The sequence below is a fragment of the Bos taurus genome, chromosome 23, assembly GCF_002263795.3.
Source record: "Bos taurus isolate L1 Dominette 01449 registration number 42190680 breed Hereford chromosome 23, ARS-UCD2.0, whole genome shotgun sequence".
Lineage (NCBI taxonomy): Eukaryota > Metazoa > Chordata > Mammalia > Artiodactyla > Bovidae > Bos > Bos taurus.
Window position 1 is genome coordinate 26,036,917 of NC_037350.1, and position 25,906 is coordinate 26,062,822.

General features: G+C 35.9%; 1 protein-coding gene across 1 annotated transcript in view; it reads left to right on the forward strand.

Moving 5' to 3' along the window:
• Positions 1-220: 220 nt before the first annotated feature.
• LOC104969893 (butyrophilin subfamily 2 member A1-like) overlaps positions 221-25,906 on the forward strand; it is a 77,743-nt gene continuing 52,057 nt past the window's right edge. Inside the window, exons 1-6 of the mRNA XM_059880601.1 lie at positions 221-233; positions 2,531-2,551; positions 5,301-5,318; positions 7,425-7,442; positions 13,653-13,670; positions 17,027-17,047. The gene's annotated coding sequence lies outside the window, so the exon portion shown is untranslated. The remainder of the gene's footprint in view (positions 234-2,530; positions 2,552-5,300; positions 5,319-7,424; positions 7,443-13,652; positions 13,671-17,026; positions 17,048-25,906) is intronic.

Genomic DNA, 25,906 nt, shown 5'->3' on the forward strand with positions numbered 1-25,906 from the left:
TTGAGAAAAAGACTCTTTGGAAATATTTGAGCTCTCAGCCACTGGACACGTGTATATTGTGGGAGTGTGTGTGTTTTCATGCAGTGGTATGTACATGTGTGTATTTGTGTGCACATCCATGTGGGTTCACTTTGAAACATAAATTTTTCATTGCATTTAAATTACCTCCCAACTTTTATATTATATTTACTTTGATCTCTTTATTTTCTCTTTCAGGAAGACCTGCACTGACAGTAGGTAAATTTTCAAAAAACCTGTTGCTCCCAAATTCTTTAAAACGGTGGTTTCTCATTGCATTAACATTTTCTGCCTTTTAATCTGTATCTATTACTGGTCTGCTCTTTCCTGAATGTCTACATTTCCCTCCCAATTAAATGTTTATGCACTTCTTTCTTAAGTGACCTAAAGTTAGTGTCATTTTAGTAACCCAAACTTCCTTTATTTTCCATTCCTTCTTTTAAATTCCAAACCATTCTTTACCTGTGGATATTGGCTTTTCCAGACACTTGCAGTCATTTCACTGAGTAATTGGTGAGATGAAGGGCATTAGTCTGATAGGTACATTTTGTTTTCCATTATGAAACACATCCAAAGATAGGATGCCCATCACATATATCAGGTTCATGGGACCATTTTTATGGCAATGATACTTACCAAACATTTAGAGATGAGGGATGATGTCTATCATGTGAGTTATGTTTTTCCATGTATTGTCCACTCAGACATGAATAAACATGACTCATTAGTTAATTTGAATTTGAAGCTCATTCATCCAGTTCTCTTTACCATTTTGTTCAAGCATTTTCAGGTATACAAATAATTTTAATTGATTCTCCTGGAAAATAGTACCACTGTCTGAAGTTTTGAAGCATTATGACTCCAGTTTGGTTCTCTCTCCTCAGGACTGCTTTGTCAATTTCATAGAAATTTCATATATATTACTTGTTGTAGTTCTGTGAAAAATGTCAGAGGTAATTTTTTAGGGATCACATTAAATTTTTTATTGCTTTGGGTATTAGTGTGGACATTTTAGAAGTATTATTAGCTATAATCCAAGAACATGGAATATCTTTCCATTTCTTTGAGTCATTTTCTATCAGAAATATAATTTTTAGTGTTTAATGTATTTTGGTAATGATGTGTTACAACTGTATTTTAGATTTCAACAGAATTCACTTCAAAAATTTCTCTATTTAATGAACATATGACTACTGTTACAGATAGAGTTTAAAGGTATAGACTTTGCCATAGATATTTCTATCCTTTTAGTTTCCCTGTTGAAAGACAAATAGCTTATTTTATCTTACAAACTGAGTAAATTTAATTCAGTTCAGTCACTCAGTGTTGTCTGACTCTTTGTGATCCCATGGACTGCAGCACACCAGGCTTCCCTGTCCATCACCAAATCCCAGAGCTTACTCAAACCAATGTCCATTGAGTCAGTGATGCCATCCAACCATCTCACCCTCTGTCATCCCCTTCTCCTCCTGCCTTCAATCTTTCCCAGCATCAGAGTCTCTTCCAATGAGTCAGTTCTTTGCATCAGGTAGACAAAGGATTGGAGTTTCAGCTTTTACATCAGTCATTCCAATGAATATTCAGAACTGGTTTCCTTTGGTTTTGACTGGTTGGATTTCCTTGCTGTCCAAGGGACTCCCTTGGAGCCCAGGAAAATAAAGTTTCTCACTGTTTCCATTGTTTTCCCATCTATTTGCCATGATGTGATGGGACTGGATTCCATGGTCTTCGTTTTCTAATATTGAGTTTTAAGCCAACTTTTTCACTCTCCTCTTTCACTTTCATAAAGAGGCTCTTCAGTTCTTAGCTTTCTGCCATAAGGGTGGTGTCATCTGCATATCTGAGGTTATTCATATTTCTCCTGGCAATCTTGATTCCAGCTTGTTCTTCATCCAGCCCAATGTTTCTCATGATGTACTCTGCATATAGGTTAAATAGCAGGGTGACAATAAACAGCCTTCACATACTCCTTTCCCAATTTGGAACCAGTGTGTTGTTCCATGTCCAGTTCTTACTGTTGCTTCTTGACCTGCATGTAGATATCTCAAGAGGCAAGGGAGGTGATCTTGTATTCCCATCTCTAAGAATTTTCCACGTTAAGATGGGCACCATAAAGGACAGAAATGGTATGGACCTACCAGAAGCAAAAACTGAATAATGAAAGCCTAATTCATGACAAAAGAGACTATGAACTATTTAAAAAGATTACTTCTATAATTAAAATTCTTAACATTCTTTCTCAAAATAGTAAAATGACTTACTTTATGCCTCTCTCGATTTCTAGAGCATATCCTTGAGCAAATTGACAGGTTTTGGTCTTCTGACTGTGTTAAATGTGTGTATGTCTGTGTGCTCCTGCGTATATTTATGTTCCATATGTGTCTTACTCTTCTTGTATTTGTATTAGACTCAGAATAACTTTAATTTTTACAAGCAATATTTTAAATAAGGTGAACTGTCTTTGTTTTTTTAAATAATTACATAGATCTTCTCTCTTTTTTTTTTTTTCCAGGGGCTCTTCTAAAAATATATGGTAAAATTTTCCTGACACTCTCTACCCCATAAACCTATAATTGTAACATTGTCTGCCTTTCTATTTATATTCCATTCATTGACTCATTTTTCTCCCTTCATTTACTGATATTTTATATAGACTACAACAATTGTAATTTTTTCTTTTTTACATAATTCCATCTCTTCCCATTCCTTGGTTTCTTTGAAGACCTTTTATTTCTGTAAACATTAGCTGTGAAAAAATTCGTATGTCTCCAGAGAATTGATTTGATTTTGATTTTTGTAAAATTGAGTTACGTTAGGTGATCACCACATCATTTTCATCCTGTATATGTTCTCATGCAAATAATCACTGATGTAGAATCTCTGTGACCTTTCAAGTTCAAAGGACAATATCCATACACTTGATACTGACCTAAAACTTAAGTGAAAAGAAAACTGCAAATTTGCTAAGTAAAGCCTCTCCATCTTCTGGTCCTCCAAGGACTATAAATTCTGATGTCATTCATTGGTCAAGTGTGAGCTCTAAGCTAACTCTCCAATAAACCTTGATCTTATTAACCACTTGTTCTGAGGACAATAAATGTTTTACCTAATATTGTGCTTTCTTTCAAAATTACTAGTTTTTCAAAACTGCATTTTTTCTTAACTTGTTTAAGAATTTTCCAGTTAAAGAAGGCTCATTTCATAACATATTTCTCATTAATGAAATGTTGTGTTAGTGAAAAAAATAGTGAGTTTTCCTTGGAAACTTTTAAAAGACTTTTTCAGAAAACATGAATTCATATACTAAGCTTTTACCACTTGTATCCTCTTGATGCTTTTGGTTTACATTTTTGTTTCAGTGAATTGAACTTAACAAGATACCTCTTTATATTTCGTAGGCAGCTAAAAGTACCTAATTCTCTATTAACCCATGTGTAGAGAAGGGTCCCTTTATTGTTCGTTTCCTCATCACTTTTAAAATGTATCTCCAGGATGTCTGCTAATGGTATTAATATATTTTCTTTTATATAGTCAGAAGGACTAACACAATACCAAAGATTGATGTTGCTTAACCTGGAGGAACTCCTAAAATGCCTCTTTTTATGGAGCTGTTTCCCATTGTATATCCATTTGGGAAATAAGTGTATGAACTTTAAATTACGTGACTTCTCTTTAGTGAGATAGACATAAACTATATGATTTGGATTCTCAAAATGTCTGTCAGTTTGAATCTAAGAGAAAACCAAGGAAGCGTTAAAAAAATATTTGACCTCCTCCCTCCCTTTCTACCATTTTCTTCCCGTTTTCTACATTATTTCCTTTATTTATTTATTATATCCTTTATTATATTCCATTAATAAATTGAAGATGGAAAAAGGCATGTCTCACAGCATATTTCAGTGTGAACCTAAGTGTACTCTCACGTGTTTCTCATAACTTTGTCTTTGGCCCTCAATTATCATCCTCCTCAACACCATCGTGCATGTGGCTTACATCATGCGTGTGCATATGGTTTGTCTTGTGATTGTCTTTCCAAAGGAAGCCTGCCTTCTGCCTTTGTTATTCAATTTCCCCCATTACTACTTCTGTGATTTATTTTCTTGATATAATCTAGGCAGAGACTTCTTTTGGGTCAACTCAATTTTAGCAGTTATACATTTCAAAAGTCTGCATTTTCAAGATTCTGAAGTATAAATTTTCTCCAATATATATTCAGTCATTTTCTTTACAACTACTTTCACTGTCATTTAGTACATAAATTTCTTCTTTCATGTAATTCCATTAAGAAGTACTTCACTTAGGTATTATTTAAAATAGAAATTTCTATTACAAAAGTTTATGTATTCATCAGTAGATAAAAATCTGAATAGAATTATCCAGGAAACAAATCCTGCATTTCTTTTGCAACACTGGCCAAAGATGTTAAGTCAATGTTCATGTCTTTAAAGGTATCTTAGTTATTATAATAATGAAGTGGACACCATCTATTATGCAACAACCCAAAGAATTTATTAGAGTCTAAAACCCTAATGATAAATAATTAATAATAATAAATAAATATATAATAAATAATAAATAAAGCTAATAACCCTAATAATAAACAAAGCTAATAACCCTAATAATAAACCACTTATGACAAAATAGCAAAAAAGCTAAAGAATATATATATATGTATATATATAATTTTATTTAGTTAGCTTTTGGCTGTGCTGGATCTTCATCATTGTGCAGGCTTTTCTCTAGTTGTAGAGAGCAGAGGCTACTCTCTAGTTGTGGTGTGTGGGTTTTTCATTGCAGTGACTTCTCTCTGTTGTGGGCAGAACGCAAGCTCTAGAGTGCTCAGGCTTTAGCAGTTGTGGCACATGGGCTCAGTAGTTGTGGTTCCCGAATTCCAGAGCACAGGCTCAATAGTTGTGACACGTGGGCTTAGTTGCTCTGTGGTATGTGGGGTCTTCCTGGGCCAGGGATCGAACCCACGTCTCCTGCATTGGCAGGCAGATTCTTTACCACGGAGGCACAAGGCACTAGGGATGCCCAAGAATATTTTTCAAATATAAACTTCAAAACTATTCTTTTAATAGTTTTTTCTTAAGATGATTTGTTTTTTCCTCCTATTCCTCTATTGAAAATGTGAGATGTCATCCCCTATGTGTGTGGTGTGTGTCTGTGTATCTGCATTCAGATAGTTATAAATTTATACATAAATTTTATAATAAATTTTGTTTCTTGTCTTTCCATTTTCATGATATTGACCTTAAACTTTTCATTTTATCTTTTTGAAGAACCTCAGAAAACAAAGAGTAAGTATTTTAAAAACTTATTATTCACAAATCCTTATTATATGACTGAATTGCTTGCACCCTTATCTTTCCAGACTTAATGCTTTTCCTTGTCTTGCCCTTCTCCTGGATGTGTACCTTTGCAGTTGCAGATTTTATTTATAGACTTCCCCATAGAAATTTCTCTCCATTTATTTTCTCAGCTTAGAATCCATTTCAATTTCTTTTTTTTTTTTTTTTTAAATTCTGTATCATGTCTTTATTTTTTCTATTTTTTTAGTGGTTTGTTATAATAAGGCTCATGGAAAAGTTGATGAGATGAAGAGCATTAGATTAGACTATTGGATTAGATTCCACTTTGTGTGTCTTCCAGGACACCTCCCTAGATAGCACCTCTATCACATTTCAATTTCACCACATTTAAGCGAATGAGACTTTCCCAAACCTGCAGAGTTGAGCGAAACTGCCTACAGAGTGCAGTTGCTTTGTCCCTTCAAAGCCTGTGTGTATTCTGATATTCTTCCTTCATCCATAAACTTGAGGCATATTCTTCCACTGAGCTTGAGTATCTTATCCAAAAACTCCTGAATTTAAGATCTCCAATATATTTGTGTCTCAGGAAATGTTCACTTGTTTATATTCTCTTTCAAGTCTCAATTTTTGATGTAAAAGATAATGAAACCATTGTCCTGGGAAGTCAGTGAGAATTTTTTTTCTAAAAGTGGTTAAAATTTTAATAATTTTGGTATCCTTTAATAACAGTTTTCAGGGACAATTTTTATTTCAAAGAACATTCAACTCAGTAATTTCAAGTAAACATATTTGGCAGGAGTTAAACGACTATTCTTACAAGTAGATCTGTGGAAAGAGGAACTTGGTCCCTCTTCATGGCTTATCAAGTACCTCTCTTACAAATGAGTTTTCTTTGTTGTCTGCATGTTCTTAAAAAGGACAATGGAGTAAGGCAAGACCAATTATTGAAATGACTTTTATCACTGAGGGCAAGCTATGCTACCTCTTTACATGGTGTCATTTTCAATCTTATTCTTTTTAAACCTTGGAATATTTGGAAGTACAACATAAAAAAATGAAAAGTGAAAGTGTTAGTCACTCATCATGTCCTGCTTTTTGTGACCCCATGGACTGTAGCCCACCAGACTCCTCTGTCCATGGAATTCTCAAGGCAAGAATACGGGTGTGGATAGCTGTTCCCTTTTCCAGGGGTTCTTACCGACTCAGGGATGGAACATAGGTCTCTTGCACTGCAGGCAGATTCTTTACCATGTGAACCACCAAGAAAGACTGTATTTCCTTCTAAGTGGTGAAATGGGCTTTGAATCTCATGATTTTGATTTTCAGAAATGTGTATTGGTTTCAGAATACACAGAAAATGATGGCAGTGTTCGAAAAATTTGTCCTCCTCCATTCTTGACACGTTACTTCTTTTGGGGTGCATTTTGTATTTGTCTTTTGACTGTCAGTAACTGTTAGGGAAGAAAAAGGGAAGATCTTGTTAATGTACTGGGTACATAATGTACTACGACCTGGGTATTGAGTCATAGTTTCAACTGTCTTTGAACGTTTGTCTTCAATGCTCAATCATTATCTTCCTCAAAGTCAGGATACTAATATTCTTCTATAACTGTCTCATCTTTTTTCTTTTCAATGGTTGTGTGACATATTCATCTGTTACTCAGTTTCCGACATTCTGTGCTTTGTCCCATTGTTTCAGTATGTCTTAGGTATAGCAGTAATGAAGTTGAATGCATCTATGTAGTAAAAGCACAGGTGTTTATTAGAGGTAATAAGCCAAATAATAATAAGAGTAGTGCATTCAATATAGATAAAGAACATTTCTTTAACTGAAAACTTTAGAATTATTATTTTAAATTTTTTCACAATTAATGCAATACTTTTATTTTTTATATTTATTTCCCTTTGGAGAATAGTCTCTTAACCAAGTGAGCTCTCAGCCACTGTGTGTGTGAGTGTGTGTGTGTGTGTGTGTGTGTGTGTATCTGCATTTGGATACTTAAAATTTAAATGTGAATTTTACAATAAATTTTGTTTCTTGGTGTACCAATTCCATGATATTGCCCTTAAATTTCCCATTTTATCTTTCTAAAGGACCCCAGAGGAAAAATGGTAAGTATCCTAAACCTTTTTTCTTTTTTTTAATTTAATTTTATTTTTAAACTTTATATAATTGTATTAGTTTTGCCAAATATCAAAATGAATCCATCACAGGTATACATGTGCTCCCCATCCTGAACCCTCCTCCCTCCTCCCTCCCCATACCATCCCTCTGGGTCGTCCCAGTGCACTAGCCCCAAGCATCCAGTATTGTGCATTGAACCTGGACTGGCATCTCGTTTCATACATGATATTTTACATGTTTCAATGCCATTCTCCCAAATCTTCCCACCCTCTCCCTCTCCCAGAGAGTCCATAAGACTGTTCCATACATCAGTGTCTCTTTTGCTGTCTCGTACACAGGGTTATTGTTATCATCTTTCTAAATTCCATATATATGTGTTAGTATACTGTATTGGTGTTTTTCCTTCTGGCTTACTTCACTCTGTATAATAGGCTCCAGTTTCACCCACCTCATTAGAACTGATTCAAATGTATTCTTTTTAATGGCTGAGTAATACTCCATTGTGTATATGTACCCCAGCTTTCTTATCCATTCATCTGCTGATGGACATCTAGGTTGCTTCCATGTCCTGGCTATTATAAACAGTGCTGCGATGAACATTGGGGTACACTTGTCTCTTTCCCTCTGGTTTCCTCAGTGTGTATGCCCAGCAGTGGGATTGCTGGATCATAAGGCAGTTCTATTTCCAGTTTTTTAAGGAATCTCCACACTGTTCTCCATAGTGGCTGTACTAGTTTGCATTCCCACCAACAGTGTAAGAGGGTTCCCTTTTCTCCACACCCTCTCCAACATTTATTATTTGTAGACTTTTGGATCGCAGCCATTCTGACTGGTGTGAAATGGTACCTCATAGTGGTCTTGATTTGCATTTCTCTGATAATGAGTGATGTTGAGCAACTAGAAAAGGAAGAAATGAAGAACCCCAGCGTTAGTAGAAGGAAAGAAATCTTAAAAATTAGAGCAGAAATAAATGCAAAAGAAACAAAAGAGACCATAGCAAAAATCAACAAAACCAAAAGCTGGTTCTTTGAAAGGATAAATAAAATTGACAAACCATTAGCCAGACTCATCAAGAAACAAAGGGAGAAAAATCAAATCAATAAAATTAGAAATGAAAATGGAGAGATCACAACAGACAACACAGAAATACAAAGGATCATAAGAGACTACTATCAAAAATTATATGCCAATAAAATGGACAACGTGGAAGAAATGGACAAATTCTTAGAAAAGTACAACTTTCCAAAACTCGACCAGGAAGAAATAGAAAATCTTAACAGACCCATCACAAGCACGAAAATTGAAACTGTAATCAGAAATCTTCCAGCAAACAAAACCCCAGGTCCAGATGGCTTCACAGCTGAATTCTACCAAAAATTTAGAGAAGAGCTAACACCTATCCTGCTCAAACTCTTCCAGAAAATTGCAGAGGAAGGTAAACTTCCAAACTCATTCTATGAGGCCACCATCACCCTAATACCAAAACCTGACAAAGATCCCACAAAAAAAGAAAACTACAGGCCAATATCACTGATGAACATAGATGCAAAAATCCTTAACAAAATTCTAGCAATGAGAATCCAACAACACATTAAAAAGATCATACACCATGACCAAGTGGGCTTTATCCCAGGGATGCAAGGATTCTTCAATATCTGCAAATCAATCAATGTAATACACCACATTAACAAATTGAAAAATAAAAACCATATGATTATCTCAATAGATGCAGAGAAAGCCTTTGATAAAATTCAACACCCATTTATGATAAAAACTCTCCAGAAAGCAGGAATAGAAGGAACATGCCTCAACATAATAAAAGCTATATATGACAAACCCACAGCAAACATTATCCTCAATGGTGAAAAATTGAAAGCATTTCCTCTAAAGTCAGGAACAAGACAAGGGTGCCCACTTTCACCATTACTATTCAACATAGTTTTGGAAGTTTTGGCCACAGCAATCAGAGCAGAAAAAGAAATAAAAGGAATCCAAATTGGAAAAGAAGAGGTAAAACTCTCACTATTTGCAGATGACATGATCCTCTACATAGAAAACCCTAAAGATTCCACCAGAAAATTACTAGAACTAATCAATGACTATAGTAAAGTTGCAGGATATACAATCAACACACAGAAATCCCTTGCATTCCTATACACTAATAATGAGAAAACAGAAAGAGAAATTAAGGAAACAATTCCAATCACCATTGCAACAGAAAGAATAAAATACTTAGGAATATATCTACCTAAAGAAACTAAAGACCTATATATAGAAAACTATAAAACACTGGTGAAAGAAATCAAAGAGGACACTAATAGATGGAGAAATATACCATGTTCATGGATTGGAAGAATCAATATAGTGAAAATGAGTACACTACCCAAAGCAATTTATAGATTCAATACAATCCCTATCAAGCTACCAACAGTATTCTTCACAGAGCTAGAACAAATAATTTCACAATTTGTATGGAAATACAAAAAACCTCGAATAGCCAAAGCGATCTTGAGAAAGAAGAATGGAACTGGAGGAATCAACCTACCTGACTTCAGGCTCTACTACAAAGCCACAGTTATCAAGACAGTATGGTACTGGCACAAAGACAGAAATATAGATCAATGGAACAAAATACAAAGCCCAGAGATAAATCCACGCACATATGGACACCTTATCTTTGACAAAGGAGGCAAGAATATACAATGGATTAAAGACAATCTCTTTAACAAGTGGTGCTGGGAAAACTGGTCAACCGCTTGTAAAAGAATGAAACTAGAACACTTTCTAACACCATACACAAAAATAAACTCAAAATGGATTAAAGATCTAAACATAAGACCAGAAACTATAAAACTCCTAGAGGAGAACATAGGGAAAACACTCTCTAAACCTTTTTTCTCACAAACTTCATTTACATGAGTGATTTCTTGAGGCTTGACATTCCCACTCTCATAATCCACATGCTTTCTTTGTATTGCCTGTTTCTGAATGTCTACCTTTACCTCTAAAATTGTTACTTAGAGATTTACCCATAAAGAGTTCACTTCATTAATTTCCCCTTCTAAAATCTATTTCAATTCCTTTTCCATTCTATATCATTTCCTTTCTATTTAATTTTTATCTATTTTTGCTGCTGCTGCTAAGTCGCTTTAGTTGTGTCTGACTCTGTGCGACCCCATAGATGGAAGCCCATCAGGCTCCCCCATAGGCTTACTTAAAAGTTAACGAGATAAAGGATATCAGGTTGAAAGGAACTGGATTCCATCTTGTCTATCTGGCAGGAAGCATCTCAGTTAAGACCTCTGCCATATTCCAATATCGAGGGCCCCACTTAGGTAAATAAGACTTCCTGAAGCCTGCAGAGATCAGAGAAGATTGCTAACAGACTGATAAAGTTCGTTTATTCATTGTCCCTTCAAAGCCTGTATAAATTCTGCTTTCATTTCTTGATCAATAAACAACACTTTTCTTCCACTGTGCCTGAATACATTTCCAGGTATAATAATATTTCCAATGTTATTCTTGCAATTTTTTCTACAAACAATAGTACTCTTTTCCTTTCTACTTGTTTTTTGCTTTGCATTTTGAATGACACAATGATGGTCTTTGTAACCTGAATTTTGTCTAGTGTTTTGATAAGAAATATACATCCCAGGAAATATCTAGTTGTTTACATTTTTCTCTTGGTTCTCAACATGAGAGACTATGAAACTATCGCCCTTGTAAGTTGCCAATATTTCTTTTGCTACAACATGATATAATCCTTAAAACATTAGCATCTTTTAATGATAGTTTTCAGTGACATTTTTATTTCAAAGATTATTTAATTCAGATCTGTATCAAAATTATGTATGTTGTAGTCTTGACATGGAGGCTTACCTGCTGGCTCAGGGGTAAAGAGTTTGCCTGCCAATACAGGAGTGCAGGCCAATCCCTGGGTCAGGAAGATCCCCTGGAAAAGGAAATGGCAACCCATTCCAATATTCTTGCCTGGGAAATCCCATGGACAAAGGAACCTGATGCATTACAGGCCATGGGGTCACAAAGGAGTTGGACACAACTTAGCGATTAAATAACAATGAAGCTTGACATAACTTCTTCTACAAGTGGATTGTGGACAGATGGGTGTCTTTACTCTACTCTTCAAAATCCTTTTCCTGGTCTTCAATATCTTTTTCAGGTACCTCTCCTATAGTTCAATTTCTGTCTGTTTTCATTGAATTTTGGAAAAGGAGATTGACCCAATGCAAGATCAATGAATGTAATGACACTTACCTCAGACAGAGGGTTAACCTCCCCACTTTATGGTGTCATTTTCATTCTTATTCATTTGGAAACCAGGCATTTATAAAAGTACAATGACATCACCCCCTAATTGGTGAGATGTCCTTTGAAACTCAAGGTTAAATGCTCAGAAATGTGTGTCAGTTAAGAACACAAAGAAAACCAAGGCTGTGTCTTAAAATTTTGTTCTCCTCCCTTCCTGTCATGTTACTTCATTTTGTGAATTGTTTATTAGTTTATTTGACGTTGTTAGTAAATGTTAGGTGAAAAAAGGCAAATTTCATTAATGTATTTCCCTGTGGATCTAGACATGGTTTCCTCTGTTATTGTACCTTTGTCATCAATGCTCAATCTCCATCTTCTTCAAAGTCAATATGCACACATTCTTGTATGATTTTGTCTCGCCTTTCTGTCTTTATAATGGATGTTTACTCTATGGACCATTTTTTTTCAGTTTTCCCCATTTATCCTTCTGTGATTTGTCTTATTGCAAAATCTGCAAACATTTACTTCCTGTCCATTTAATGCTAGTATTCATATTCCCCATAGAGAGTCTCTCTATTCAGTCCCCCATCTAAAATGCATTCTATTTTCCAATCTTTATCCTTCTTTCCTGTAAACATTAGCTGTTCCTGTTGTCCAGACATGTTATAGGCTCACTATAAAGAGTATGTGATGAAGGATATTATGTTAAAAGGCACTGAGTTCCATTCTGCTTATCTCCAAGGACACATCCATTGTTAGGACCTCTGTAAAATGCCTGTATCTAGGGCTCATGTTTATTGTGACGAGACTTCCCTAAACCTGCAGAGATAGAGGAGAAGATGCCTAATGTTCTCAGTAAAGGTTGCCTCTTATTGTCCTTCAAAGCATGTAAGCATTCTGCTTTATTTCTTGATCCATGAGTTTGACACTCATTCTCCACTGTGCCCAAATACATTACCCTAGGCTTCCTAGATATTTTAGGAAATAAAATTGGTAAGTATTTCTGACATTTTCACCATAGCCATTTAAGTGACTACCATCATTCCCTCCCTTTCTATGTCTTTGGCACCTATTCTCTCATCCTTCCCCTCTTCCCTCTCCAATTGTCTTTATATGGACTACTTTCATATCAACTTCTTCCATCGGTTTTTCCCTAGTTCCAACTCTTCCTATTCCTTGCTTTTCATGATATACCTATTCTGGTCTATATACTTCAGTGTTTTCCTTTTTATGTCTCCTGAGAGTTGTTGTGATTCGATTCTAACTTTTGTAGGGATGAGGGATATCAGACTGATCACTACATCATTCCCATGAAATAGATGCTTTCATGTAAATGACCACTGATGTCAAATCACTGTGACCTTTCAAGTTCAAGGGAGAATAACCATGTGATTGATATTGACACAAAACTGAAGTGAACAGATAACTCCAAATTTGTTGAGCAAATTACTCTGCCTTCTGCTCTTTCAAAGACTATTAATTCAGTGACATTCCTTTATTATATGGGAGCTCTAAACCTACTCTCGCATTCCCCTTGATCTTATTATCCAGTTGTTTCCAGGTATACAAATGCTGTATCTAATGAGGAAGCCCCAGAGTATTGTGCAGCCTCTTTTAACTAAAAATTTCAATTGGTACAAAACAAATTTAAAAGACTTATTCAGAAAACACTAATTCAAACACTATATGTTTGTCTCCTTTATTCTCTTGATGTTTTTCATTTACATCTTTGTTTCAGAGGAAATATAACTTAGCAGTATAGTAGAAGGCTAAAACTAATTACTGATCCTTTAGCCCATGTGTACAGTGTGTGTTTGTATATGTTTTCAAATAGTTGTAATTTTAAATATGAATTTTTGATGAATTTTGGTTTTTCTTCTTCCATTTCCATAATATTGACCTTAAACTTATCATTTTATTTTTAAAAGAACCAAAGGAAAGAAATGGTATGTATGCTAAGAACTAGCTGCTCACAAACCCTTTTACTTAGTGGACTTGAGACCTTAACATTCTTAGTCTCTTCATCTTTATTCTTTCCTTTTCTTATCCTTCTCCTTAATTTGTACATTTACCCCAAGTAATGGTATCTTAAATGATAATTCTATGTTAAGGGGAATTCAGTTCAAATGTATATTGATTTAAGACTTCTATAGAACCGTGTATAAATTTAGTAATGCAGACAGTATTGTACAATAATGCCTTTAATTTATACTTTTTGTCTCTTTTCAAGTACCACTTTCTTTGTATGCTGTGCATTTTCCTTTATTCTGTGAAAAGTCAAAGGCCCAATAGAAATCAATGATTGATGTATCCCATAACCTTTAACCCAGGCGTCCCAGCTGGCATTAGTGGTAAAGACTCTCCTGACAATGCAGGAGACATGAGACACAGGTTCAATCCCTGGATTGACAAGATCCCCTGGAGAAGGAAGTGGCAGCTCAGTGCATATTCTTGCCTGGAGAATCCCATGAACAGAGGAGCCTGGCAGGCTACAGTCCATAGGGTCGCAAAGAGCCAGACATGGCTGAAGTGACTTAACATGCACACACATAGCTTTTAACTCAGAAGGAGTGCTATTCCACTGCCTTGCGTTCTGTGATTTGTGCTTAGTCCCTTTTTCATCAAGAGATATACAGAAGTGAAATAAATCTTCCTTTGGTTAGTGAGATGGTCTTTGAACACTACTGCACTTTCAATTCTCAGGAAACAACTGTCAGAAACAAATTTGGAAATGCTTGAAAATTTTGTCCTCCTCCTCTATGGTACTGGGCCTCATCTTTAATGAATGGTTTCTTTCTTTTAGTTATTGACAAAGGTGAAGAAAAAAAGAAAGATAAGTCCCATAAATATGTTTCCCTGTGTCCCTAAGCAGGGTATCAACTGTTTTGTTGTTGTTTAATCACTAAATGGTGTCTGACTTTTTTCAGTCTCATGGACTGTATACACCAGGCTCCTATCCATGGCATTTCCCAGGCAAGAATACTGAAGTGGGTTGCCATTTCCTTCTCCAGGGGATCTTCCCAACACATGGATCAAACAGGCATCTCCTGCTTGGCAGGTGGATTTTTTACCACAGAGTGTGGTTTCAGCTGTTACTTGTATTAATACCTTTTAATTCAACTTCCAAACATCATTTTTCTCAACTCCAAGATATGCATATTTTACAAGATTTTTTCTCTTTAGTCTGATCTTTGCAAGTAAGGGTTCCATCTTCATTAGCTATTCAATTATCCTCAGGATTGCTATTTAATTTGTCCCCTTGCTGCAATGTAGGCAGGCATTCCTATTGAGTCAAGTAAATTTTATTGATAATATTCTCTAACGTATTGGCTTTTCAAGTGGCTGAAGTGGAAGTTTTGTCCAAGATACGCTCAGGTCACTTCATTTAGACCTGCTTCACTGATTTTTAATGCTTCTTTTCTATTCATGGAACTTTAGAAAAAATTCATTTGTGCATTGTTAAATGATAAATTTGCACTCATCTCCCATGCTAGTAAGGTCATGCTTAAAATCTTGCATGATAGGCTTCAAGATAATGTGAACCAAGAATTTCCAGATATTCAAGCTGGATGTAGAAAAAGAAGAGGAACCAGAGATCAAATTGCCAGCATTCACTGGATTATAAAGAAAGCAAGGGTATTTCAGAAAAGCATCTGTCTCTGTTTCATCGACTATGCTAAAGCCTTTGAGGGAATGGATCATGACAAATTGTGAAAAGGTCTTAGAGACACAGGAATATCAGGCCATCTTACCTGTCTCCTGAGAAACCTGTTTGTAGGTCAAGAAGCCACAGTTAGAACCCCATTTGGAGCAACTGATTGGTTCAAGATTGAGAAAGAAGTACAACAGGGCTGTCTGCTGTCACCCTGTTTGTTTAATCTAGATGCTGAGCACATCATGAGAAATGCCAGGTTGGATGACTTCAAGCTGGAATCAAGATAGATGGGGGAAACATCAACAACCTCAGATACACAATGACACCACTCTAATGGCAGAAAGTGAAGAGGAACTAAAAAGCCTCTTGATGAGGGTGAAGGAAGGGAGTGAAAGAGCTGGCTTAAGACTAAATATTAAAAATCTAAGATCATGGCTTCTGGCCCCATTACTGCATGGCAAATAAAAGGGGAAAAGGTGGAAGTAATGACAAATTTCCTTTTCTTGGGCTTCAAAATCACTGCAGATGGTGCCTGAAGCCATGGAATCAAAAGATGATTTTATATCAGCAGGAAAGCTCTGACAAATCTAGACAGTGTATTGAAAAGCAGAGACGTTACTCTGCCAACAAAAGTCCACATTGTGAAGGCTATGGTCTTCCCACTAGTCACATATGCTTGTGAGAGCTGGACCTTAAAGAAGGCAGAATGCAGAAGAATTGATGTCTTTGATCTGTGGTCTTGGAGAAGACTCCTGAAAGTCCCTTGGACAGCAAGGAGACCAAACCAGTCAATCTTAAGTGAGATCAACCCTGAATATTCACTGGAAGGACTAATTCTGAAGCTGAAGCTGCAGTATTTTGGCCATCTGATAAGAAGAGGAGACTCATTAGAAAAGTCCCTGATACTGGGAAAGATTGAGGGCAGAAGGAGAAGAGGGCATCAGAGGATGAGATGGCTGGATGACATCATTAATAAGATGAACATGAATTTAGGCAAACTCTGGGAGATGGTGAGGGACATGGAAGCTTGTCGTGCTGCCGTCCATGGGGTTGCAAAGAGTCAGATGTGGTGGGATGACTGAACAACAACAACAGCAGCAAAAGATAAATTTACACACACCATGTTATATATTCCTTGGGTAATGTAAATATTCTTAATCGAGGAGTCCAGGTGGTATACCCTATATTACCTCTGGAAACAGTGGTTTAAGATCCTCCAAATCATTGTTTGTGGCTATTTTATACCATATAAATGTCATAATAACCAGATTGAATGCACATATTAAAAGGTAAAATATTTATTATAACATATAAACTGAATAATAAAAGCCTAATTATCTCAAACAGGAGAAGGAACATTTTAAAGGTGAGCATGAGAACTGCAGTTTCTAAAAAGTTCTCTCAAATCAGAATACTGACTAATTTTATGTCCATTTTCACTTTGAGAAAAACTCACTGGATAAAACTGGGCTCTCAACTACTGGGCATGTGTATAAGTATGTAAGTGTGTGCACCTTCTTGCAATGGCATATACATGTGTGTATTTGCACATTTACATGAGTTCAACTTGAAAGATAACTTTTGCATTAAATTCAAATTACCTTCCCTTTTTTATATTTATTTTGATCTTTTCATTTTCTTTTTCAGAAAAAACTCCAGTGAAATCAGGTAAATTTTTAAAAACCCTCTTCCTCCCAAAGCCATTAAAATGATGGTTTCTATTTGCATTGATGTCCTTTGCCTTTTAACCTACAAGCATCCATTGATTAGCTCTTCTCCTGGATATATACCTTCCTTCTCAATTAAATATTTATGCACTTCTTTCTTAAGTTACTTAAAGTTAACTTTCTTTTAATTTCATAATCTTCTTACATATTCCATTCTTACTTCATTTATTCCATACCATTCTTTACCTATGGACATTGTTTCTTTTTGTTTCTAGACACTTGCAATATTTTTATGGAGAAATTAGTGAGCTGAAGGGCAACCAAGTTGATAGGCATATTTTGCTTGTCTCTCTGAAACAAATCCAAAAATAGGAACTCTGTCACATATACCAAGTCCAAGAGACCATTTCTATTAATATGTCAATGATACTTCTCCAAACATTTGCAGATGAGAAAAGATGTCTATCATGTGAGTGATATTTTTCCATCCATTCTCCTCTAAAACATGAGTAAATATCAGTCACTAGCTAATATGAATATGGAGATCATTTATTCACTTCTCTTTAACATGCTATCTTAACATTTCCTGGTATACAAATAATTTTACTTGATTCTCTTGGAAAAATTTTAATGTACAATCTGTTCTTTTCTACTTTTGCATCTTCAAAAACATAATTTTAGTTGCCAAGTTTACATTCCTGACAAATAATTATAGAAGGACATATATCTCAGGAATTGTTCTATTATAAATACCTCTAAAATGTCAATTTTCATTAAAATTTCATGGGATTAATTACCAAAGATGATTTCAAATGTTTTTCCTACTACAGGAATATAGTTTTAGCTTATTGAAGTATAGTTGATTTGCAATATTGGGTTAGTTTGAGGTGTACTACAAAGTGAGAGATATATTATATATATATATATTCATATTTTATATATAAATTCATATATAAATATATAGAATCTTTTTCAGATTCTTTTCATTATAGGTTATTGCAAGATATTAAATATAATTCCCTGGGCTATACAGGAAATCCTTGTTGTTTATCTATTTTATATACAGTAGTGTGTATCTGGTTGATACCTTATTTCTAATTTATCCCTTTTCCACCTTTCCTCTTTGGAAAACATAAGTTCTTTCCCTATGGGAGTCCATAGCTATTTTGTAGAACAGTTCATATGCATTATTTTTGCATTCCACATATAAGTGATATTATATATGATTTTCTTTCTGTGAGTTTTTCACTGAGTATGATAATCTCTAGGTCCATCCATATTGCTGCAAATACCAATACTTCATGTTTCCTGACTGTATAATATTTCATTGCATATGGAGATATATCACATTTTCTTTATCCATTTATCTGTTGATCGACACTTAGGTTGCTTCCATGTCTTGGCTATTGTAAATGATGATGTTATGAACATCATGGTACGTGCACCTCTTCAAAATTAGTCTTTATATTTTCTGGATATATTAATATGTTCAGGACTGGGGCTACCAGAACATATTATAACTGTATTTTTAGTTTTTAAAGAAATCACAATACTTTTTGCCATAATGGTTACACCAATTTACATTCCCATAAAGAGGGTGGCAGAATTCCCTTTTCTTCACACTTTCTCCAGCATTTATTATTTGTAGAATTTTTGAAGATGACATCAGGAGTGTGGAGCATCATTTTATGTGCCACTTGCCATTTGTATGTCTTCTTTGGGCTTCCCTCGTGGCTCAGATGCTAAAGAATCTGCCTACAATGCAGGGCTCCTGGGTTTGATCCCTGGATTGGGAAGATTCCCTGGAGAAGGAAATGGCAACCCACTCCAGCATACTTGAGTGAAGAATTCCATGGACCTGGTGAGCTACAGTCCTTGGGGTCAAAAAGAGTTGGACACGACTGAGTGACTTTCACTTACTTATTTGGAGAAATATCTATTTAGGTTTTTTGTCCATTTTTAAATTTTATTTTATTGAGCTGTATGAGCTGTTTGTATATTTTGCAAATTATCCCTTGTCAGTCTAATTGTTTGCAAATATTTCCTCCCAATGCGTATGTTGTCTTTTCATTTTGTTTAAGGCTTCCTTTGTTCTGCAAAATATTATCAGTTTGATTGGGTCCTATTTTTTTGATTTTTGCTTTCTTTCTTTTGCCTTGGGAGACTGACCTAAGAAAATATTGCTATGATTTATATCAGAGAAAGCTTTGCATATGTTACCTTTTAGGACTCTTATGGCGTTATGTTTTACATTTAAATCTTTAATCTATTCTGACTTTACTTTTATGTGTGGTGTGAAGGAGTGTTCTAACTTCATTGATTTACATGAGGCTGTCAGGTTTTCCTAACATTACTTGCTGAAGAGACTGTCTTTTTTCCATAGTATATTCTGGCATCTTTTGCTGAATGATAATTGTCTGTAATTTGGGTTTACTTCTGTGCTCTCTATCTTGTTCTCTGAATCTTTATGTCCATTTTTGTGCCAAAACTGTTTTTATTACTGTAGCTTTGTAAAATTGTCTGATGTCTGGGATGGTCATGCATCCAGCTTTGTTATTTTCCCTCAGCATGGCTTTGGCACTTCTGGGTCTTTTGTGGGGCCATAAAAGTTTTAGGATTACTAGTTCTACTTCTGTGGAAAATGTCATAGGTAATTTATAGAGGTTGTATTAAATTTGTAGATTGCTTTGGGTAGTATGACCATTTTAACAATATTAGTTCTTCCAATTCAAGAGTAAGGGATATATTTCTTTCCTTCAAATTACCTTCAATCAGGAATACAGTTATAACATTTAATGTGTTCTGATACATTCAGTTCAGTTCAGTCGCTCTCAGTTCAGTTCAATGCTCAGTCGTTTCCGACTCTTTGTGATGCCATGAATTGCAGCATGACAGGCCTCCCTGTCCGTCACCAGCTCCCAGAGTTCACTCAAACTCACGTCCATCGAGTCGGTGATGCCATCCAGCCATCTCAACTTGTGTCGGCCCCTTCTCCTCCTGCCCCCAATACCCCCCAGCATCAGAGTCTTTTCCAATGAGTCAACTCTTCCCATGAGGTGGCCAAAGTACTGGAGTTTCAGCTTTAGCTCATTCCTTCCAAAGAACACCCAGGGCTAATCTCCTTTAGAATGGACTGGTTGGATCTCCTTGCAGTCCAAGGGACTCTCAAGAGTCTTCTCCAATACCACAGTTCAAAAGCATCAATTCTTCAGTGCACAGCTGTCTTCACAGTCCAACTCTCACATCCATACATGACCACTGGAAAAACCATAGCCTTGACTAGACAGACCTTTGTTGGCAAAGTAATGTCTCTGCTTTTCAATATGCTATCTAGGTTGGTCATAACTTTCTGTCCAAGGAGTAAGCATCTTTTAATTTCGTGGCTGTAGTCACCATCTGCAGTGATTTTGGAGCCCCCCAAAATAAAGTCTAACAGTGTTTCCACTGTTTCCAAATCTATTTGCCGTGAATTGATGGGACCAGATGCCATGATCTTCGTTTTCTGAAAGTTGAGCTTTAAGCCAACTTTTTCACTCTCCTCTTTCACTTTCATCAAGAGACTTTTTAGTTCCTCTTCACTTTCTGCCATAAGGGTGGTGTCATCTGCATATCTGAAGTTATTGATATTTCTTCCGGAAATCTTGATCCAGCTTGTGCTTCTTCCAGCCCAGCGTTTCTCATGATGTACACAGCATAGAAGTTAAATAAGCAAGGTGACAATATACAGCCTTGACATACTCCTTTCCCTATTTGGAGCCAGTCTGTTGTTCCATGTCCAGTTCTAACTGGTGCTTCCTGACCTGCATACAGGTTTCTCAAGAGGCAGGTCAGGTGTTCTGGTATTGCCATCTCTTGAAGAATTTCCCAAAGTTTATTGTGATCCACACAGTCAAAGGCTTTGGCATAGTCAATAAAGCAGAAATAGATGTTTTTCTGGAACTCTCTTGCTTTTTTGATGATCCAGCAGATGTTGGCAATTTGATCTCTGGTTCCTCTGCCTTTTCTAAAACCAGCTTGAACATCTGGAAGTTCACGGTTCACATATTGCTGAAGCCTGGCTTTGAGAATTTTGAGCATTACTTTACTAGCGTGTGAGATGAGTGCAATTGTGCGGTAGTTTGAGCATTCTTTGGCATTGTCTTTCTTTGGGATTGGAATGCAAACTGACCTTTTCCAGTCCTGTGGCCACTGCTGAGTTTTCCAAATTTGCTGGCATATTGAGTGCAGCACTTTCACAGCATCATCTTTCAGGATTTGAAATAGCTCCACTGGAATTCCATCACCTCCACTAGCTTTGTTCGTAGTGATGCTTTCTGAGGCCCACTTGACTTGACATTCCAGGATATCTGGCTCTAGGTCAGTGATTATACCATCATGATTATCTTGGTCATGAAGATCTTTTTTGTACAGTTCTTCTGTGTATTCTTACCACCTCTTCTTAATATCTTCTGCTTCTGTTAGGTCCATACCATTGCTGTCCTTTATCGAGCCCATCTTTGCATGAAATGTTCCCTTGATATCTCTAATTTTCTTGAAGAGATCTCTAGTGTTTCCCATTCTGTTGTTTTCCTCTATTTCTTTGCATTGATCACTGAGGAAGGCTTTCTTATCTCTTCTTGCTATTCTTTGGAACTCTGCATTCAGATGCTGTAATTCTGATACATTACATTATAACTATATTGTAGATTTTGATAGAATTCATTTAAAATGTACCTATTTGATAAATATATAACTACTGATACAGATAGAGTTTAGACTTATATACTTTGCCATAGAAATATCTTACCATTTAGTTTCCCCACTGAGTGTAAAATAGCTCATCATACCTTAAAAATGAATAATGAAAGCCTAACTAATGACAAAAGAGATTATGAATTATTTGAAAAGGTATGCCAACAAAGTTGGAAAGCTCAGCAGTGGCCACAGGACTGGAAAAGGTCAGTTTGCATTCCAATCCCAAAGAAAGACAATGCCAAAGAATGCTCAAACTACCGCACAATTGCACTCATCTCACACGCTAGTAAAGTAATGCTCAAAATTCTCCAAGCCAGGCTTCAGCAATATGTGAACCGTGAACTTCCAGATGTTCAAGCTGGTTTTAGAAAAGGCAGAGGAACCAGAGATCAAATTGCCAACATCTGCTGGATCATCAAAAAAGCAAGAGAGTTCCAGAAAAACATCTATTTCTGCTTTATTGACTATGCCAAAGCCTTTGACTGTGTGGATCACAATACACTGTGGGAAATTCTGAAAGAGATGGGAATACCAGATCACCTGACCTGCCTCTTGAGAAACCTGTATGCAGGTCAGGAAGCACCAGTTAGAACTGGACATGGAACAACAGACTGGTTCCAAATAGGGAAAGGAGTATGTCAAGGCTGTATATTGTCACCCTGCTCATTTAACTTCTATGCAGAGTACATCATGTGAAATGCTGGGCTTGATGAAACACAAGCTGGAATCAAGATTGCCAGGATAAATATTAATAACCTCAGATATGCAGATGACACCACCATTATGACAGAAAGCTAAGAAGAACTAAAGAACCTCTTGATGAAAGTGAAAGAGGAGAGTGAAAAAGTTGGCTTAAAGCTCAACATTCAGAAAATGAAGATCGTGGCATCCAGTCCCATCAATTCATGGTAAATAGATAGGGAAACAATGAGAACTTCATTTTTTGGGGGGCTCCAAAATCATTGCAAATGGGTACTGCAGCCAAGAAATTAAAAGTTGCTTTCTCTTTGAAACAAAAGCTATGACCAACTTAGATAGCATATTAAAAAGCAGAGACACTACTTTTCCAACCAAAGATCATCTAGTCAAAGCTGTTTTTCCCAGTAGTCATGTATGGATGTGATAGTTGGATTATAAAGAAGGCTGAGTTAAGTTTGGCTACTCATTGATTCTTCTAAGCCTGTATAAGTTTTGCTTTCTTTTCTTGGTCCATTAACTTCACACTGATTCTTCTGCTGTGCCTGAACACATTTTCAAATATAATAATATTTTTGATGTTATCCTTGCAATTTTTTCTTCCAATATTCGTAATCTTGTTCTGCACTTTGAATAATACATGATCTTCTTGGCAACCCGAATTTTGTTTAGTGATATTAAAAGAAATGTATGTCCTAGGAAATTTTTAATTGCTTATACTCCTCTCTCAATTTTCAGTGTGAGAGACTAAGAAAGCATTGCCCTAGCAAGCTGCCAAATATTTTTTTTTTCCTACAGCATGATAGAATATATAAAACTTTAGCATCTTTTAATGATAGCTTTCAGTGGTATTTTTTTAATTTCAAAGATAATTTAATTCAGTTATATGTCAAAATTGTGCAGGAAGACTGATATAACTTCCGCTGCAGGTAGATTGTGGACAGATGGGTGTCTTTACTCTGCTCTTCCTCATCCTTGTCAAGTACCTCTCCTGTAGTTTAGTCTGTGTCTGTTTTAATTGAATTTTGAAAAAGATTGACCCACTGAACCCAAATACATTACCTTAGCATTCCCAAGCACAAAAATATTTCCAGAGATTGGTTTTGGAATTGTTCTTTCAACAATGGTAATTTTCCTTCATATATTTGTTTTCTTTTTTTGGAGTTTGAATGACACAATGATCATGTTGACAACTTGAATTTTGTTTAATGCTTTAGAAGAAATTTATATGCCAAAAATTTTTCAATGATTGATAACTTTCACTCAGTTCTTAACTTTTGATGTGGAAGTCAAAGAAGAACATTGTCCTCAGTTCAATTCAGTCGCTCAGTTGTGTCCAGTGCTTTGCGACCCCATGGACTACAGCACCCCACGCCTCCCTGTCCATCAACAACTCCCAGAGTTTACCCAAACTCATGTCCACTGAGTCAGTGAAGTGAAAGCCAAAGAAAAACGTTGTCCTAGGAAGTTGCCAAAGAAAATTTTCCTACATCAGGATATAATCCTTAAAACTTTGACATTTTAAAAAAATATTTTAATGACAATTTTCACTTCAGAAAGAATTCAATTCAGTCATATATTAAATTTATTTATGTATCAGACATTTGACCACTGTTAAACAGCAGAACTATGGACAGATGGGTGCCTTTACTTTGTCATCTATTTTCAATTACCTTTCTGGTGAATGAGTTTGTATATGTTTTCATCATATTCTGAAAAGGTGGAAGGCTCAATGCAAGAGCAATGATTGATATCTTTTTATCCTAGAGGGAGTGCTATACAATGACTTAGTTGGGTGACATTTTCAATAATATTCTTTCTTTTTTGCAACCAGGCATATATGGAAGTACAAAACATTATCTTCTAATTACTGAGATAACCTTGGAATCTCACATTTTCAGTGTCAGAAATAGATATATGTTAGAATCCCACAGGACACTAAGGTATTTTAAATTGTTGTCCTCCTCCCTTTCTAACCTGTTATCATATTACCTAACTTTTCCCAATATTACAAATACCTTCCAATACTTTCCTGACTTTTTAAAAACTATAGTAAATGTTCTTTATTCTTTTGTATTTTTTCACATAAATATTAATTCTTCAAAACGCAATCCTTTTACAATGTTTGCAGAAGGATGTTATAGTTTAAGAAAAGTTTATGTACAATATATATCTCAATTTAGAAGTTTTCATTTGAATGACAAGGGATGCTGCTGTCCTAGCATAAATCCAAAAGATTTTTTCATAAAGCACTAATATATTTATTCAAAGTTTAACATCTTCATTTTTCTAATGATATTTTCCAATTATATTTTGATTTGCAAATTGAAAGAAATTAGGGAACATATTTGTTAATAACATGAAGTAGACTTCATATGGGTACAGTAACAGATACAGTTTGTAACACAGGGTACTTTTACCATATGCTTTCATAAGTAAAAACTGTAGATACCTGTACTATACGTGTGACCATCTTTGTCTATTACTGTGAAAAAGCTGGAGGGTCCAATGTAAGATCAACGATTGTCATGGCTTTTATAGCAGGGAAAGTTCTACTCTACATTTATCATTATTTTCTTTCTCATCTTAATCCTTTGTGCACAAAACCATGAGGGGCTTCTCCAAAGGAGACATACAGATAAACACATGAAAATATGCTCAACATTGTTCATTATTAGAGAAATGCAAATCAAAACTACTGGAAGGTATCACCTCATGCCAATCTGAATAACCATCCTCAAAAACCTGCAAACAGTTAATGCTGGGGAGTGTGTGCAGAAAAGGAACCTCTTGCACTGTTGATGGGCATGTAATTTGATACAGCCACTAAGGAGAATAGTCATGGAGATTCTTTAAAAAACTAGGACTAAAACTACCATATGTGACAGCAGTCCTACGACTGGAGGCATACTCTGAGAAAACCACAATTCAAAAAGACACGTGTACCCCAGTTTTTATTGAAGCACTATTTACAAAAGCCTGGACATGGAAGCAACCTAGATGTCCATGGACAGATGAATGGGAAAGAAGATGTGGTACATATATACAATGGAATACTCAGTTCAGTTCAGTTCAGTCACTCGGTTGTGACCGACTTTTTGTGATCCCATGAACCACAGCACGCCAGGCCTCCCTGTCCATCACCAACGCCCAGAGTTCACCCAAACTTATGTGCATTGAGTCGGTGATGCCATCCAGCCATCTCAACTTGTGTCGGCCCCTTCTCCTCCTGCCCCCAATCCCTCCCAACATCAGAGTCTTTTCCAATGAGTCAACTCTTTGCATCAGGTGGCCAAAGTACTGGAGTTTCAGCTTTAGCATCAGTCCTTCCAATGAACACCCAGGACTGATCTCCTTTAGAATGGACCGGTTGGATCTCCTTGCAGTCCAAGGGACTCTCAAGAGTCTTCTCCAACACCACAGTTCAAAA